Source organism: Pinus tabuliformis, chromosome 7 (assembly GCF_031772625.1).
Source record: "Pinus tabuliformis cultivar Carrire ecotype Pingquan chromosome 7, CPIR1, whole genome shotgun sequence".
Classification (NCBI taxonomy): Eukaryota; Viridiplantae; Streptophyta; class Pinopsida; order Pinales; family Pinaceae; genus Pinus; species Pinus tabuliformis.
Genome location: NC_142293.1, coordinates 1,742,588,512 through 1,742,604,929, shown reverse-complemented (window position 1 = coordinate 1,742,604,929; position 16,418 = coordinate 1,742,588,512).

Here is a 16,418-nt window from a genome sequence, read left to right as displayed (position 1 = left end):
TAGTTCGCAGAACCTATCTTCTGCGGCCTGGGCCATTTTTGATCCAAGCGGCGAGTTAGTAAGTTTCAGAGGGGTATGTATTGGTCGATCGACGAATAACATCGCTGAATATAGCGCGTTGATAGAACTACTCTCTGATGCCATTGCACATGGCATACGCCAACTGATTGTCAGGCTAGACTCACAACTCGTCATACTACAACTCAACGGTATCTACTCTGTCCGAAATCCAGCTATTTATCGCATGTTCCTAAGGGTCAAAATTTTGGAAAGACGATTTGATTCCATTCAATATCAACATATTTCCAGAAATTTAAACACATTAACTGATTCATTGGCAAATTATGTGTTAGATAGACATCTGCAACATTTATAAAAGAAGCATTTCATCAATATTTGCATAACACTTAACCAAAATAAAACTCCGAAAATCAAAAATAAATATATATCTGTTTATGGTTTACATATAATGTTCTGTAACCAAGACAAAAATTGGTCAAATGACCCAAAACTCAAAATGCTAGGGGGCACCCTAGTCTAATGATGCTCATGATAACAAGTCACTGCCTGCGCAATCATGCGTAGAAGCCTAGTCCATCGACGAGGCACGCCGATAGTATGTCGCTGCAGCATCAAAGGGAGCTCATCAGTCCTCACATCTGGAATACCAAGGGTGAGGCCCTCGATTTGATCCTGCAATGCTGAAAGAGTCTCGGCCACATTAAGGTCGCGAAGAATAGCTCTTCCAGCAGCCTCTCCTGCTGGGGCGGCAGCTGGCACTCTCGGACGCGCTACTGGCCGAACAGGACCAACATCTGCAAGAGCACATGAGTTTTGATTAAGTCTTGATAGAATAAAGCACAAGAACATTATAAAAGAAGAACAATAAACAGGAAATGGTCAAAGAATTTACCGATAGCACCCCACTGTTCGCCGACCAGCAATGCCAAATCTGGGTCACCCCAGAAGTCCATACCAGCGTATGGATACTCAGAATAAAACATCTCCTGACGATCAAACCACTCGAAGAAGGTATCAGAAAAAGAAATCTGAGACTGACCAGCATGTCTAGACATGTGGTCAACCCATCTCTGCATGCGTGGTTCAGTCGGTGGAGGTAAACTGAGTGCAATATACTGCGGCTGCATCATGGGTATCCTCTCCAAGGCAAAAGTGACCAAAATAGAACCATATCCGAAGTTCTTCAACCTTCCACTTTTCACCTTGGTCAACTGTTCTTTAATCACAGGAAGTACTGCATCACACCAGTTGAATACTTTCGGTTCTAGACACTCCAGGGCGTGCTGCATATAGGATCGGTTGGCCACATGAAGTGATGCACTACCAGCCATCCTACCAAAGGTAAACAGAATGGTCCTCAAGGACCTGTCAGTGACATCCCGGATGACAATCTTGCCATCTTTACTCAGCTGAGATCCCTCTCTACAATACCGGCGAACATAATCTCTCACGGAGTCACCCCCATGGGCTGAACCTGATAAAGAGATGGGGGCACCCCGCCTTGACAAGCCGGTCAAAAAATAGATGTCCTCCACGGTTAAGGGGATAGATTTGCCCCTAATCTGGAACACCTGGCTGGTGGGATCCCAAGCGTCAAGCAAATACTGCAGCAGGTTGATCTGTTGTCTCATACTAGAGATACGGAAGAACTTCAGTAGGCCACAATTCCGCAGTGCATTCACGGTAACTGGATCATGTAAGGCAATCAAATCTTCTTCTTCATGCTCACGTTCTCACCATGTAATGGTCATCTTGCTCCGATGAATCTCTGAAAACAAACAAGAGAGGAGTTAGATTTCAATTTGGAGAGAAACAGGCAGGAATTTCCATGAAAAAACTGTGCAAGAAGATTCTTCTCTGCGCTCAGCGCACCTAGAGTAGTGTTCTGGGTGCGTTGGAGGTCAGTTTGCTAGTGTACTGACTGACTTCCAGCGCACCTTTCGATACAGGAAGGGTGCACTGGAGCCAGAGCGCTTTTCTCAAACCCCAGGGGCTCAGAAAAGCAGGAAATCAAGCACAGAATGAAAAATGGGAAAGATGAAATGAAAGAGCTAAGGGTTAGCTCCTACCTAGTCCAAACGGCACCGAAAATCGTCCACAGGATCTCCCGGAATCAGCTGATGAAAATCGAGAGGGAAAACACCTCCAAAGCTCCAACAGACCAAAGTTCAAATGAAATGGTAAAATGAGAGGTAAAGAACACTTTTAAATTGCTTTTACGTATTTCAAGTAAAGTATTAGTGTCCTAATTCATTTTCATATATTTTTCATTCCTAACTAGTCTGATGAAGCGATTGAGCATGCAGTGCAATCCTCTGAGGGAACAAAGCTATTCGTTGTAAAATCAAAGAAATGACCATTGTATCGAGCAGTTTTAATGTGGACTTCATGCTCGTTAAAAAATAAATATAAGCAATGAGCACATGTTCCTCCAAAGTTTAAGCTCATTAAAAAATGAACCAATTTCCGCTAAATAACCGTCGTGAATGTAAGATTTCAGCCTTTAAAGCCTTGGTCGTGTTTGCACCATCACCTCCACTTTTCAATTGGCCGATCATTCACCTCCATTTGATTGTTTACCCATTTTGAGGAACAGCTGCGAAGAGTGATCATGTTATCCATCCTTGTAACACTGCCGTGATTAGAAAATTCCAAGCCTTACCTGGAACCAGCTGCTACCCATTTCATCACTCGTTCCTCAAAAGACGAGTCTTCTTTAAGCTCTTTTCAACTGACTCGAAAAATATGAAAAGATTGCCGAGCTATTGGCCTCTCCAGCTCGTTAAAGCGACCGGAAGTGCTATCCCTCCTTTAGATTTTAATATTTTCGGACTGGAAGGATCATTACACAAAACGATCGAGCGCTTGTTTTGTTCGGCTCGTTAAAAGGATCGAAAATCCATCCCTTCTGTATTATTTTATACTTTTTCAGACTTAAGGGATTAGATGACGAAAAAGGAATGTTTGAGTTGCCTTTACGTACCTTTTCAGACTCTCTAAAATTGAAAAGGACCGAGTTATATTTGTCGTTAAACTCGTTAAAAGCATAATAGTGACAAACTTGTTTGTGGCAGACAAGAACGAGTTTCACTATCGCTAAGCTCGGTAAAACAAAGCGATGGGTTTGCCCGAAGGGAAAATTATAGAACAAGCATATGTTATCCTCCTCAAGCTTGACAAAAATAAAGAGGTACTGGTCAGCAATGACTGGGGAAAAATTGGGAAGAAAACTTGAAGAAACTTTGTTGGTAGCAAGTCGCTCTAGAACATGATACTTTCTCTCCGCTTCCATGTCGGGTTGGGTTGTTTCATTCACCGGTCACATCACACCATCCACATTTGGGGTTAATGCTACCAATCCATCATGTCAGTGTCGCCGATATGTTCAAGAGAAGTCATTCAGAGAATTCACCCAAGTCTCGCCCACCACAATACACTTATACTCCATTCTTTCATGACCGCCATCCTGAACCTTATATCATCAGACAATTTTCACCTCCATAAAAATCATTTGCTCCGTTCCATGTCATTGATGTGGGATTCATTAAGGCCCTCCTATGACGGATCACTTCTTGTCGACATCAGCTCATTATCCAAGAAGTTGATCTAGGAATACCCCCCCAGTACTTTGAAGCTTGCATGCCTTAATGGCAAGTTTCTCACTTCCGGAAAAAGGTTTACATCAATGGCCTTCGACCGAAAGACTTTGCGTGGTGTTCGACGCCAAGTCCTTTATTCACACCACGTAGATTGTACTGCAGTACCTTGAGGGTCATCATCATTATCGGTGATTCCTCTCACGCCTGTTAACAGCTTACATCATTGGCTGGTAATCAGGCGATGTCTTTCCATGTTCGACTCCAAAACATTTTTCACATGGATCGACTTGTACTTTGAGTGAAGATCAAGCGAGATTGAAGACCCCGGATCTAGTTTCATCCATCCGGGCTGCGATATATATTGAGGAAGATAAAAACATCAAATGTACAGCATTACGGCACAGATAATCCTCCAATCAAAAGGATGATGGTTCCATCCGAGTCATCAGTCTATACTCAAACGATTGTCTGTCCTATGTACATGAAAATGAATTTATAAAGCTGAGCATGGGAATGCCCGCCTCAGCTAGATCATGAAAATGTTATGAAGATAATGTATTGTGTTGTATCTTATTACAGGTCTCCTCTTCGCTCGAAAGAACTCCAGATCCTCATTATAAAGCATTTCACCCGTCATCTAAAAAGAATTAACGACCTCATGCTTTAGGGGGCAACTGTTATAGATATTTTTGGCCCCTACAACCCCAAGCATAAACATCCATAAAATAAGGGCTCCTAAGTCCCTAAAAGTGTTGTTCCAACCCCTAAAGGAGCAAGGTCAACTGATTACAGCTTCTCCCAGAAGTTCTCCATGAAAAACTGCTTAGAATGGGTCAAATCAAGATCAGTGCACTTGCTCCATGGTCAAGGTGCGCTGCAGCCCACCTAAATACACTGTGGGGGTGTGTTGCAATGCAAAAAGCCCTTCTAGGGGGTGCGCTAAGCGGGAAAGAGACAAATGGCAGTGTCATCTTGCAGGGTGGAAAAGCATGGAATCTTCCATAACTTTCTCCTGTGACACTTGCCTCTCTGAATTCGACCAAGGATGAGTAAGAGATGCTCAATCTCCAAGTGGAAGAAAGGACTATCAGTGGGAGGACACTAATAAAAAACACAGAGCTGACTCATCCCCCTTACAGATATCTATATATGGATCCCTCATCCCAGAGATCCTGAGGTTGGAATTTGGCATCTTGTAAGGAAATGCTGTTAGTTTCTTGAGGTGATATCAGTGTATGTTGGGTGATCTAAGCTTTGTATGAGGTGAAAAGAGGGCTTTTCTTGTCAAGAGGATGATGCTGGGTCGGAACAGCTGGTTGTAACTCTCTTGACTCGACTTTGATTATCAATAAAGCTATTCTTGTTTTCTTCCATATTCTTGTGTAATTCATGTTTTATGCATTTGTATGGTTAATCTATATCTGACCCTAGATTATTTATGATAGTGGATCCATGTTCTTACATAGTTTTGTGCTGTTGTGATCTTGCAGGTACTCTGGGAAGTTGGGTGTACGAGAGGGCAAGCGGTGAAAGACTGTAAGAAGAGAGAAGAACTGAACAAGGAGTCAAGTGAAAGTCAGAGGTTGGCCTCCTTATTCTTCTTGAATCTATCTATTATAAAAGAAACCAAAGTAGACTTTTTTCTGTTGTTTCTAAGGTAGCTACCACACCTTAGTGGGATAGAGCAGTTCTATATAGACACTTTTCCCTATAACAAGAAGGATCAATTTCTTCCACATGCGACCCATAAACAACCATTGGCCTCTCCTCTTGGAGGTTTAAACTGGCATGGGTTGGTGTTGAATTGGGTGGATGCATTAATTGAGAGACTTGAGCTTTATAAGTAGGTTGCTTTAGAAGCTCAATCAAAGGAACAATAATTTTTACCTTTTCAAGCTCCTTCTGAATATTGAATGTGGGTTGGACTTTTGATAAACCTCCTGGCTTTGCTCCTTCTTCCTTACCACTAGCATTTTTCAGTAGAATAATTGCCTCATTTTCTGTGTGTCCCTCGGAACTATTGCTTTCCTTATTAGAGGAGACATTTATCTTAGAAGGGTCGGGATTTATCTTACCCTTCCCTTTATCTAGTATTGGGGGAATAACTTGGGTAGAAGTTCCCTCTGGTTGTTCTAGTTCTCTTAACCTCTTCTTTGAAGATCTTAGGTCATACTTGCGGTGTGGCTGTGCTTGCATGAAATCTGCAAACTTTTTACAATAATAGTCCATATCCTCTTCATTTGTTGTTAATTCTCTATCATGGCTGGTCTCGTGGTGAGCCATGTTTTCATGTTCTTCTTCAGGGAATGTGGAATACAAGTTTCCTTGCATCTCATGTGTATCCAATGATTCTTCATTGGGATCATCTTCTAAATAGAGGGGATAAGGGATCTGATTGAGTTGATCCTTTCTTTCCCTTGGAAGTATTTGCAATGGAGGCCTTCTATAATGTGGGTTATAACCGTGGTTACTATTTTGAACATTCTGTTTGGAGAGACTCTTGTTCTCAAGTTCAAGATTTCCAACCTTATGTGATAAAGTCCTGATGAGTTTATCCAACTCACCCCACTTCAGGTCTGGTGATTCTCTAGCTTGACCAGATAAGGATGCCTCTTCTTTCCCTGTTTTATTCTCAGTAGGTTCCTGCTTTCCTCTTGAATTCCTGGCTAAGGTGAGATTTTCTTCCACCTCAAGAGCATTGATTTGGAGTTCATCTAAAGTGAGGGACTTCCTTTCCCTTAGAGTAAAACCAAAGTTGGGTTCAAAGGCTCCCAAGAAATCTACTCAGGCAGTAGCTGTAGGAGGCTTTATCTCACTCAGCAGGTTATTGTACTACTTATTGAACCTTTTAATAAATTAGGATATATCCTCTTTTGGCTTCTTCCTTATAGCGTTAAACTCTATGAGGAGGTATTCATGATTTATTTTTTCACCCCATTTTTGTGTGAAAGAGTTTTCAAGTTCCTCCCATGTAGTGATGGAGGCATTGGGTAGGGATTTAAACCATTTTCTGGCTTCTCCATCTAGGGATTGTACAAAAAGTCTCATGACCACATCCAGTTGTTCCACGTTAAGATTCTCAGCAAAGGCACAAAATGTTTTGAAGTGTCTCTGTGCAGTGTTATCATCCTCCCCATTGAACCTAGGCAGAAGCTTTAGGTAGTCCTAGGGCATAGCATTTAGGGGTTGAGGTAAATTAAGAGGGGCATATTTATTTAGAAAAAAGCACGGAAGAGCTATCTAGATTAATGGACGGGGAGTGAGACTCACCTGAGGAACTTGGGCCAAAAACACATGGGTAGGAGTGGCTAGACTGAAAGTAAGGTATGTAAGGGTTTTAGGAGTAATTCATGAGTGGTGAATAACAGTGGATTGAGAGCTAGATGAGGAGGCTTCAAAAACTAATGAGACGGTAGTGCAGGCAGTAGCAGTGTTCTCCTTCTAGACTTTCCTGAAAATTATTTTCTCTGGGTCTGATACAAATGGGGTTTTCTGCTAAGAAGTATATGAGTGAGTGTGAGACTTTTTAAAAGCCAAGATGATAAATGGTAATTGGGGGTAGTGGAGTCACCAAGGTGATATGGATGCAATCAGAACACCTTTTCTCACCGACACAAAGAGTGCTCCATTTGTTGTATCCCAGGGGACAAATCCTTCAATATGTTCCCCAGAAACGGCCCCAAGAGATGTTTTCACTCGCAGAGACAACCTTGGATTGCTAGCAAGACCAGTTCCTTGGCACATCTAGACTCTGTGTGTCTTGTAAGATTCTCAAGAGATTGGAGACATCACATATACTTCATAAATGTATATATTTAAGTGGAATGGATTGGTTCATTCATCCAAAGGAGTAAGCCTTGGATTTTTGGTATTTCTTCACATATACAAATCGCAAAAATATATGCATAAACAGTGGAGGCCGAGTAGTTCAAGGACTTACAGTTTAATAAGCTTTTGCAGAGTTATGAGAGGATAAGGAGAAGGAGTAACTCATCAGATAGAGCTTAAAATGTCAAGAATTCTACACTTGAGGAATCAAGAATTTCTACACTTATCTGACTTACAGGTAGATATAATGGATAAAAGAGGGAGTGAATGATATGATTCATGTAGTGCACATTTAAAGATATGATTTCAATAATCCATACAAACACATGCATTAATAGGCCAATAAAAATGAATCCGGGAGGAGGTATGAATTATTTCTAGCAACTATGATTGCATGAATTCAAAGAAGAAACATGGACATAATGGGTTTTAACAGAGGGATAACATACTATAATACTTGATGGGGAATCCCCACCATTTCCTTGATATTCTCAAAGATCTATATTATAAAATCATACAGTATTAAAATAACATATATCATTTTCTTTAGAATTTATGAACCTTTGTGAAGTGTTGCTTCCCCCTTTTTATCTGTATAGGAGGAGCGTTGATCATTCAATACATAAAAATTTCTCCGATCAAGTCTCAACTGTGAGGTTGACTAGTTGTCTTAGCCAGGGATGGCTCTATGGCCCAAAAACATTGTAAAATTTTAATTTCCTCATTTAGTGGCGGCACATTACAGGGTAATAAAACAAGTCAAAATGTAAATAAAAATATCTTCATGCACATCCCTGTGATCTCCTCTGCTTCAGGTTGTAGTTTGCTTACGTATGGCCTCTTGCACTACTCAGTCGACTCCCATCGCTTATGCCTTTACTGCTTCAACCATTCCTCCTTTAAAGTTGGGAGTGGGCACTATCAGTTTCACACCATAGTACTGGATCAGAGGACCCCTGGGCAGTACTTCGTATCCCCTTTGTATGGGACACCATGCTGAGAAATCAACTCCTCCTGATTAAATGCCGCGACTGTCGACCCATCTGCCTTCAAAGCCCTATACCATACTATTGGGTCTTAACGACAGTAGGACTTTTACTCTGGAAGGAACTGCAAAATGACAATCTTTGATGCTCCTTGGTCCCCTTTGCTTTAGCCTCTACCTACATTTATTCTCATGAGACCGGGGGGTTGTTGGTGGGTACTTAGTCCTCGGGCACTAGGGCCTTTGGTGGGAGAGAGTGTTGTTGAAAATAGAAACAAGAAATGATAAAAATAGAATCCAGTATATTCCAATTTTAATTTGTCCTTGAATTAAAATTCGAATGTAGTCTCACCAGTTATTTGAAAAATAATTAATTAACTCATCTTGAGTTAATTAGTTGGAGAAATTAAAGTTAGAAGTCTTTCTGAAGTCATGCAACAATTATCCATAAAATTAAGGAGATTATCCCTTAATTAAGGAGATAAGATTGAGTTGTATTTGAGTTGTAATTATCTAGCTCATTTTATTGATTTAAGTCCAGTTAAATTAGTTCCAAACTGTTTGAGGAACTAATTGTGAGCTCATTTAGTTAATGAATGCATGCATCCAACTACTGTAATCCAGATAACTAAAGATTCTCTCATCAGAAACTCATGCATGTCTATTCAGAGAAAGACCCAGTTGAGCTAAATGTCAAGGAGAGGTTACTATTAGTTGCATGAGTTTTCCTATAAAGGAAACTAATCCATGCATAAGGAACAAGGTTCCTTGAGGATTGTGCAGTTTCACAGGGTGTGAGATCAGTGTTACACTTGGTAACAGGAGGATCACCCAGGAGAAACTAAACAAGGAAATAGGAGGCTTGGAGGGTAGAGGAGAAGGCTTGTGAGAAGCTATTTTTTTCCTGTGAGAATCCAGGAGGATTGTGCTGAGAGCTAGCTAGCAGTGAGAGCTAAGGCTTTGTGTAATCTTGATGTATTTCCACCTTGTATGATAATATAGATAGTGGGGTTTTTACCTGAGGCTTTCCCCTGAGTATTCTTCTGTGTTTCATGTGCTTTGATTCTTCTCTAGTTATATGTGTTCTGCTTGATCTTGCTCAGATCTTTTAAACTTTCGCAAGTTTGATAGTAGAAGTAGATTAAATTATTTTTCTTTGGTTATATTGCATTATCAGGTTAATCTACAATAAGGATTTCTACATGGTATCAGAGCAAAGTTTATCGGAGCAGTGAACAATATACGAAGAAGAGAATTCGGAGTTTGAAGTTCAGGGTTGCAGGTGAAAATCAAATTCATCTCATACTTCAAGGTTGGTCAACGGCATTACATGGCTTGAGTCTCATCTATGCCTTGGAAGGAAGCTTGAATTACATAGCATGGAAAGGTCACATGGAGGTTGTATTAGAAGACAACAACTTGAAGGATTTCATTGATCAAGAAATCCCAAAACCAGGCTCAACTAATGAACAAGAGTTGGCTGAATGGAAGAAGTGTATGGCAAGGGCGAGACAGATCATCCTTGAGGGAGTTCGAGACCATATTGTCTTGAGTCTCTGTGGGAAGGATACTCCATATTCAATGTGGAAGACATTGAAGGAACTCTACCAGAATAGTAATGACTAGAGGAAATTGGCATTCATGGATAAGCTTCAAAGAATCAAGATGGAGAACGGCAATACTATTTCCACATATCTGAACAAGCTCACCACTTGCAGAGACGATCTTGGAAGTGTGGGAATAACTACTGCTGATGATGATATGGTGAGCCGCACTCTCCTTGGCCTTCCAAAGAGCTAGAATAGCTACCAAGACTCCATGAATGGAAGGGGGTAACTGTCGGATTGGGAACGACTGTGGTCAGATCTCATACAGGAGGAGATCAGGAGGAGAACATGAGATGGTTCTTCATCCAAGCATGATGATGAAGAAAATTTGGCCTTAGCGAGTAAGACAAGGAAAGGGAAGGAGAAGGACTTCCATTCCAAATCGAATTCTTCTCATGGAGGGAAGAAGGATGACAAATATAAAGTGAGATTCTTTAATGGTCATGAGATGGGTCATTATGTGACTAATTTCCTATCGAAGAAGTCCAAGAAGGGATCCTCGAAAGGATCAGAAGGAGAGGCCATGCATGGTGTCATCGATGATGGGTTGTGGTTGGTATCTTAACAGTGGAGCCTCATTCCACATGACCAACAATAAAAGTTTATTCAGTACCTTGGAGGAGAAATACATCAAGATTCACATAGAGACGGGTGAGGATGAAAGGTTTAGTGTTTCAGGAGTGGACACGGTTGCTTTTCAGAGGGAGCATGGAGCTCCTATCACCTTGACAGATGTGAAGTATGTGCATGGACTGAAGAAGAGCTTGGTATCAGTCGCGATGTTGGAAGACAAAGGCTATGATGTTGTCTTCAGTAAGGGAAAGGTTTTCCTTAGACACATCACCATGAGACAGGTGAAGCAGATCGGTTTACGAATTAAGAACTTGTATGCTCTAGAAGTTCAAGATGCATGCAAATCCTTGAGGAGCAAGGCAAATGTTAGAGACTTGGTGGTTGAGAGGGAGAGAACATTACCTCTCAACATGCAGTCCCAGAAGAAGTCTCAAACAATTGTGGGGGAGCCACAATTAGATTCAGCAGAGGGATCACATGCAGCCATACCTCCAAGTGTGAGGTGGGGCGATGTGAAGTGATAGTCCCATGAAGGCTGAAATTGGGCAGGGTCCATTGAGAGGATTTATTTCATGGATTGTACCTTGCTACAGGAGCCTAAAGTACATATTAGTGGGAGGAATCAGTGGGATTGATGCAGTCAGAGCTCAAAGTGACAGAGGCTAGAGCAGTCAGATATTGAAGAGCGCAAAGAAGGATTGACAACAGTGAAGAAAGGCTAAGTTAGTAGAAGTTGTTGGCCATGTTAGTGTCAGTCTTTTCAGCCTTCCTCCAGTGATCAAACATGCTCTTACACAAGTGATTTTAAGGTGTCAAGGTCAAATTTTATCATTTCAGTGAGTCTTCAAGTAAAATTTGGTCACTAGGCATTAGGTTTAGGGTTTGATTTCACTCCTTTCAAAGTTGTCCAGATGTCAGTCAATTTCACCATTCAGCTGAGTCTAACATCATTCAGAGGGTTGTCATCATCATGTCAATTTCCATTGGGTCATTTCACACCTTGTTCATGTTTTAGTTGTGCCTAGACAAGGTTCATTTCCCTCTCCTAAGGTTTTGAAGCTAATTTCCCTTGGATGGTCAAATCATCGGAAAAACTTATATCCTGATGTTCATACACCTTCCCCTATCCTTAAAATACCTTATCAAACACTTCCCCTCACTGAGATTCCCCAAATTCCTCATTTTCGCACAAACCCTAGTTTCTTGCTACAACCGGGCAATTTCCTATGGTTGGGCCTGTGTTTTGCCTTTTTGGACCCCTTCCCCTCACTTAATTTCTGAGATTCCACTTTCTCCTACTACCTAACATCCCTCCATACCTCCCAAAATTTCCTCAAGAATTTAGAAGCTCCCTATCCCCTTCATTCCGCTTCATTTCGGCAAATCCCTTGTCCAACACTGCGGGATATGTTTCACTAAAATGATGTTTCTGAGCAATCAAAGATGAATTCGGGAACACTGAGAGAGGTTTGTTTCCAAAATATACCAAGGAAGAAAAGCCTCCTTCACTTTTTACACAGGTGTCATGGTTTTGAAGAAATGTCAGAAATACAATTGTCTTGGGAGAATTGATGCACCTCTGGAGCGACCTCGGGAAAATAAAATTTTCTCCTAGCTTGGTTGGCGAAATGACTTTCTTGATGATCCAACTGATAACTAGAGACAAGTATCTTTCTAATGAGCTATCATGAGCTCAATTTGGAGTTGAGGAAGGTATTCAAAAGTCGACTGGAACAGCACTCTGCCTTTAGGCAGCCTCATTTGGCACAGATAGACCAGTCTTGGGAGATTTGATTTTTGATAGGGAAAATGAGCTCCAAATCAAAACATTCTAATTTGGTCAGAACGCAGACTCAAATACCTTTCTAATGAGCTATCCTACACTCAATTTGGACACCAGGAAGGCCTCCAACAGTCACCTGGAAAAGAGGGCAACACACAGGAGGAGGAGCGCGACGGTTTTATAAATATTTTCACTCCATATGGTCAGTTATACAAGTGGCAAAGGAAGGCAAAGGGTCACCCAAGCCATTTGTCATGTTTGTGGAGCTGCACTTGTAGCTCATTTTTGGCTCTCCACCTTCATTTTGTGACCCTTGGGCGTTCTATCTCTTCATGGCACATTCTATATATTGTATGCAAACCATTTGGAAAGGGAATTGGTTGGTTGGCTTGTAACTTCTGGGGGACTATGGGAAAGAAACTTTACATTGTATATTTTTATAGAGAATTAATGAGAGGCGGCAGCTCTATTTCATGAGATTCATGTGGTTGTGAGTGTAGCAAGTGTGTCTCTTATGTTTCATATGTATCTTGTTATGTTTCATAGTTCATTTCATATTCATTTCTAGTGAAGTTTTTCGAGTGAGATTAGGTAGAATTCAATTTTATTGCTCTACCTATGGGAAAATTTCATGTACATTGTTCATTCTTCTGTTGAAAAGGATTCATGTTGGCCATGCCCTTTTCACCTTCTTAATCAATCTCTCCATTCCGCCATATCTTAAAACTAAATTGCTATGCTTTCCGCCTACCTTGCCTCACAAAATAATCTATGCCTTTATGTTAAGTTCTCTGGTCATTGAGGTCCAGTGGTCCCATAACATCTCAGAAACAAAGTAATTCATAAAAATCACTCCTTATATTCATTTTCACTTACTAGCCTAAGACAAATATTTCATTGTAAGTCATCTCAGGCCATTTCATTTACTTATTCACTGAGTGTGACTCGGAGAGAGCCCTCTCCTGTCCTCGTAGGGCTAGCTACGAGGCTGAGCTTGGTTTGATGTTTCCTTGAACCTCGCCTTCCTTCAGCTTAAGGAAGATTCAAGCGCTAACATAGTGGCAACCATACTGGGGAAGAAAATGGTTTGCTTGTAGATTGTCTTGCCCCAGGACATATCTCAAGTTCAGATATGATAGTTGATGGTGAACAACGATCAGACATAATAAGACGGCTGAAATCATTCACCTGGCGACTCCATTCACTGAAGAATCCATGCAATCAATCCTTCATGGTGACTCCACTGCAGAGGGATCAGTAGCTTTGAGATTTCTTAAGATGGATCGGATTGCAAGAAGATATGCTCCCATGAGCCGAGATCACATTCCAGGCTTTCCAAATAAAATTCCGAAGGTAGATTGGTCAAGGAATCTGCCTACGTTTAAAGATGATGGTAAGAAGGATGCTGCTTTACATCTAGTTCGATTTCACATGCATATTCGCAAGTTGAAGGTTGATTTTCCTGAAGATTGCTTAATGAAGATATTCATGGTCACTCTTGAAGGTGAAGCCCAATCTTGGTATGAAAATTTGCCCACTGCTTGTATTTACCATCTAAAGGATTTTCATGCCCTGTTCATTGAAAGATATAAAGACTCTTATCCATCATTGAATCTAGTTCATGATTGTTGCAACCATGCTTATGGTTTTATTGAGAGCCTTGAAAAATATTATGAGGATGATAATTTTGTGGATGATGAAATCATGGAAGCCCTGTTTGAAAATCCCTTTCAGCAGTGTAAAGACGATCAGGAAACTTTGCAGCGGAATCAAGATCTTTGTACGGTGGAAAATGAAGGAATTTTGCATCTTGACAGTCAACATGAATTACATGAAATAGATCATCAAGTTGGAGAGTTCCATATGGCTGAAAGTGATGAAAGAAAAGGTGTCGTTTCATATTGGTCCATAGAAGAAAACAAAGTTTTGGGTCCAAATGTTCTCATGTCATCAGAACAAAGCCTTCATGAAGAGGTAATCCAATCAGCTCTTGAACAGCAAGATGGGTTCTTTGCTCAAGTAAGTGAAAAGCTTTCTCTGGATGAATTTATGGTAGATGATAAAAATGTTAGTGTTGGGTTTCAAGAATCATCCGAAGTTGCTTTTCTCATGATTGATGAATGTGATGAATGTAATGAGAATTTGGCTATCATATCATGTCAAGATGATCATAAATATATTCAAACTATAGCCGACCAGACCATTATGGATTCCATTTCAGATTCTTCCTCATATGTTTCATGTTTTGAAGTGTTCTTTGAAGAGGAAATCCACTCATCTGCTTGTTCAGAATTTTTTGAGGACCAGGAGCATACTTTTTCTGAAGTACATTATGAAGGAAGATCAGAATCAAAAGAAAAAGACATCTTGTTTCTTCAACATGAGGTAAATCTTCATGTTTTTCATGATCCAATGGCAAATTTGTTACAGTCAGCAGTGAAGGTCATAATTGCAGTATTCAGTGATGAAGGAGATCATGGCCAATTATGTTTTGGGAGGCCCAGTTACCAATATCAATTGTTGACCAGAAGATCTGATCGGAAGAATCAGTCAAGAAGCCATCTTCTTGATTGGTTACATTGGCAGTTTGATATAGTTTGATGATATATAGTCTTGTAAGAAATAAAGGTGGTCATGTACTACCACCAAGCTTTAAGTTTTAAGTTCAGTCAAGTTTTTTAGTCATGTCATTTGCATTGAGTCAGTTTGAGTCAAGTTTCATGTAAATAAATTGAGTCATGTTGGAATAATGGACTCCATAGCCCAATGGACAAAGGCACTGTCTGCTCACCCAAAGATTTGTAGTTCTTGGCACCTCCAAGGAGCTACCATCCCCCATTGGAGCCAATGTTAGTGTCAGTCTTTGCAGCCTTCCTCCAGTGATCAAACATGCTCTTACACAAGTGATTTTAAGGTGTCAAGGTCAAATTTTATCATTTCAGTGAGTCTTCAAGTAAAATTTGGTCACTAGGCATTAGGTCTAGGGTTTGCTTTCACTCCTTTCAAAGTTGTCCAGATGTCTGTAAATCTCACCATTCAGCTGAGTCTAACATCATTCAGAGAGTTTTCATCATCATGTCAAGTTCCATTGGGTCATTTCACACCTTGTTCATGTTTCAGTTGTGCCTAGGCAAGATTCATTTCCCTCTCCTAAGGTTTTGAAGCTAATTTCCCTTGGATGGTCAAATCATCGGAAAAACTTGTATCCTTATGTTCATACACCTTCTCCTATCCTTAAAATACCTTATCAAACACTTCCCCTCACTGAGATTCCCCAAATTCCTCATTTTCGCACAAACCCTAGTTTCTTGCTACAACTGGGCAATTTTCTATGGTTGGGCCTGTGTTTTGCCTTTTTGGACCCCTTCCCCTCACTCAATTTCTGAGATTCCACTTTCACCTACTGCCTAACATCCCTCCATACCTCCCAAAATTTCCTCAAGAATTTACAAGCTCCCTATCCCCTTCATTCCGCTTCATTTCGGCAAATCCCTTGTCCAACACTGCGGGATATGTTTCACTAAAATGATGTTTCTGAGCAATCAAAGATGAATTCGGGAACACTAAGAGAGGTTTGTTTCCAAAATATACCAAGGAAAAAAAACCTCCTTCACCTTTTACACAGGTGTCATGGTTTTGAAGAAATGTCAGAAATACAATTGTCTCTGGAGAATTGATGCACCTCTGGAGTGACCTCCGAAAAATCAAATTTTCTCCTAGATGGGTTGGCAAAATTACTTGCTTGATGATCCAAATGATAACTATAGAAACTTATCTTTCCAATGAGCTATCATGAGCTCAATTTGGAGTTGAATAAAACATTCAAAAGTCGATTGTAACAGCACTCTGCCTTTAGGCAGCCTCATTTGGCACAGATCAACCAGTCTTGGGAAATTTGATTTTTGACAGGGCAAATGAGCTCCAAATCCAAAAATTCGGATTGGGTCAGAAATTAGTCTCAACTACCTTTCTAATTAGCTATCATGAGCTCAATTTTGGGTTGAGGAAGGCATTCAAATGTG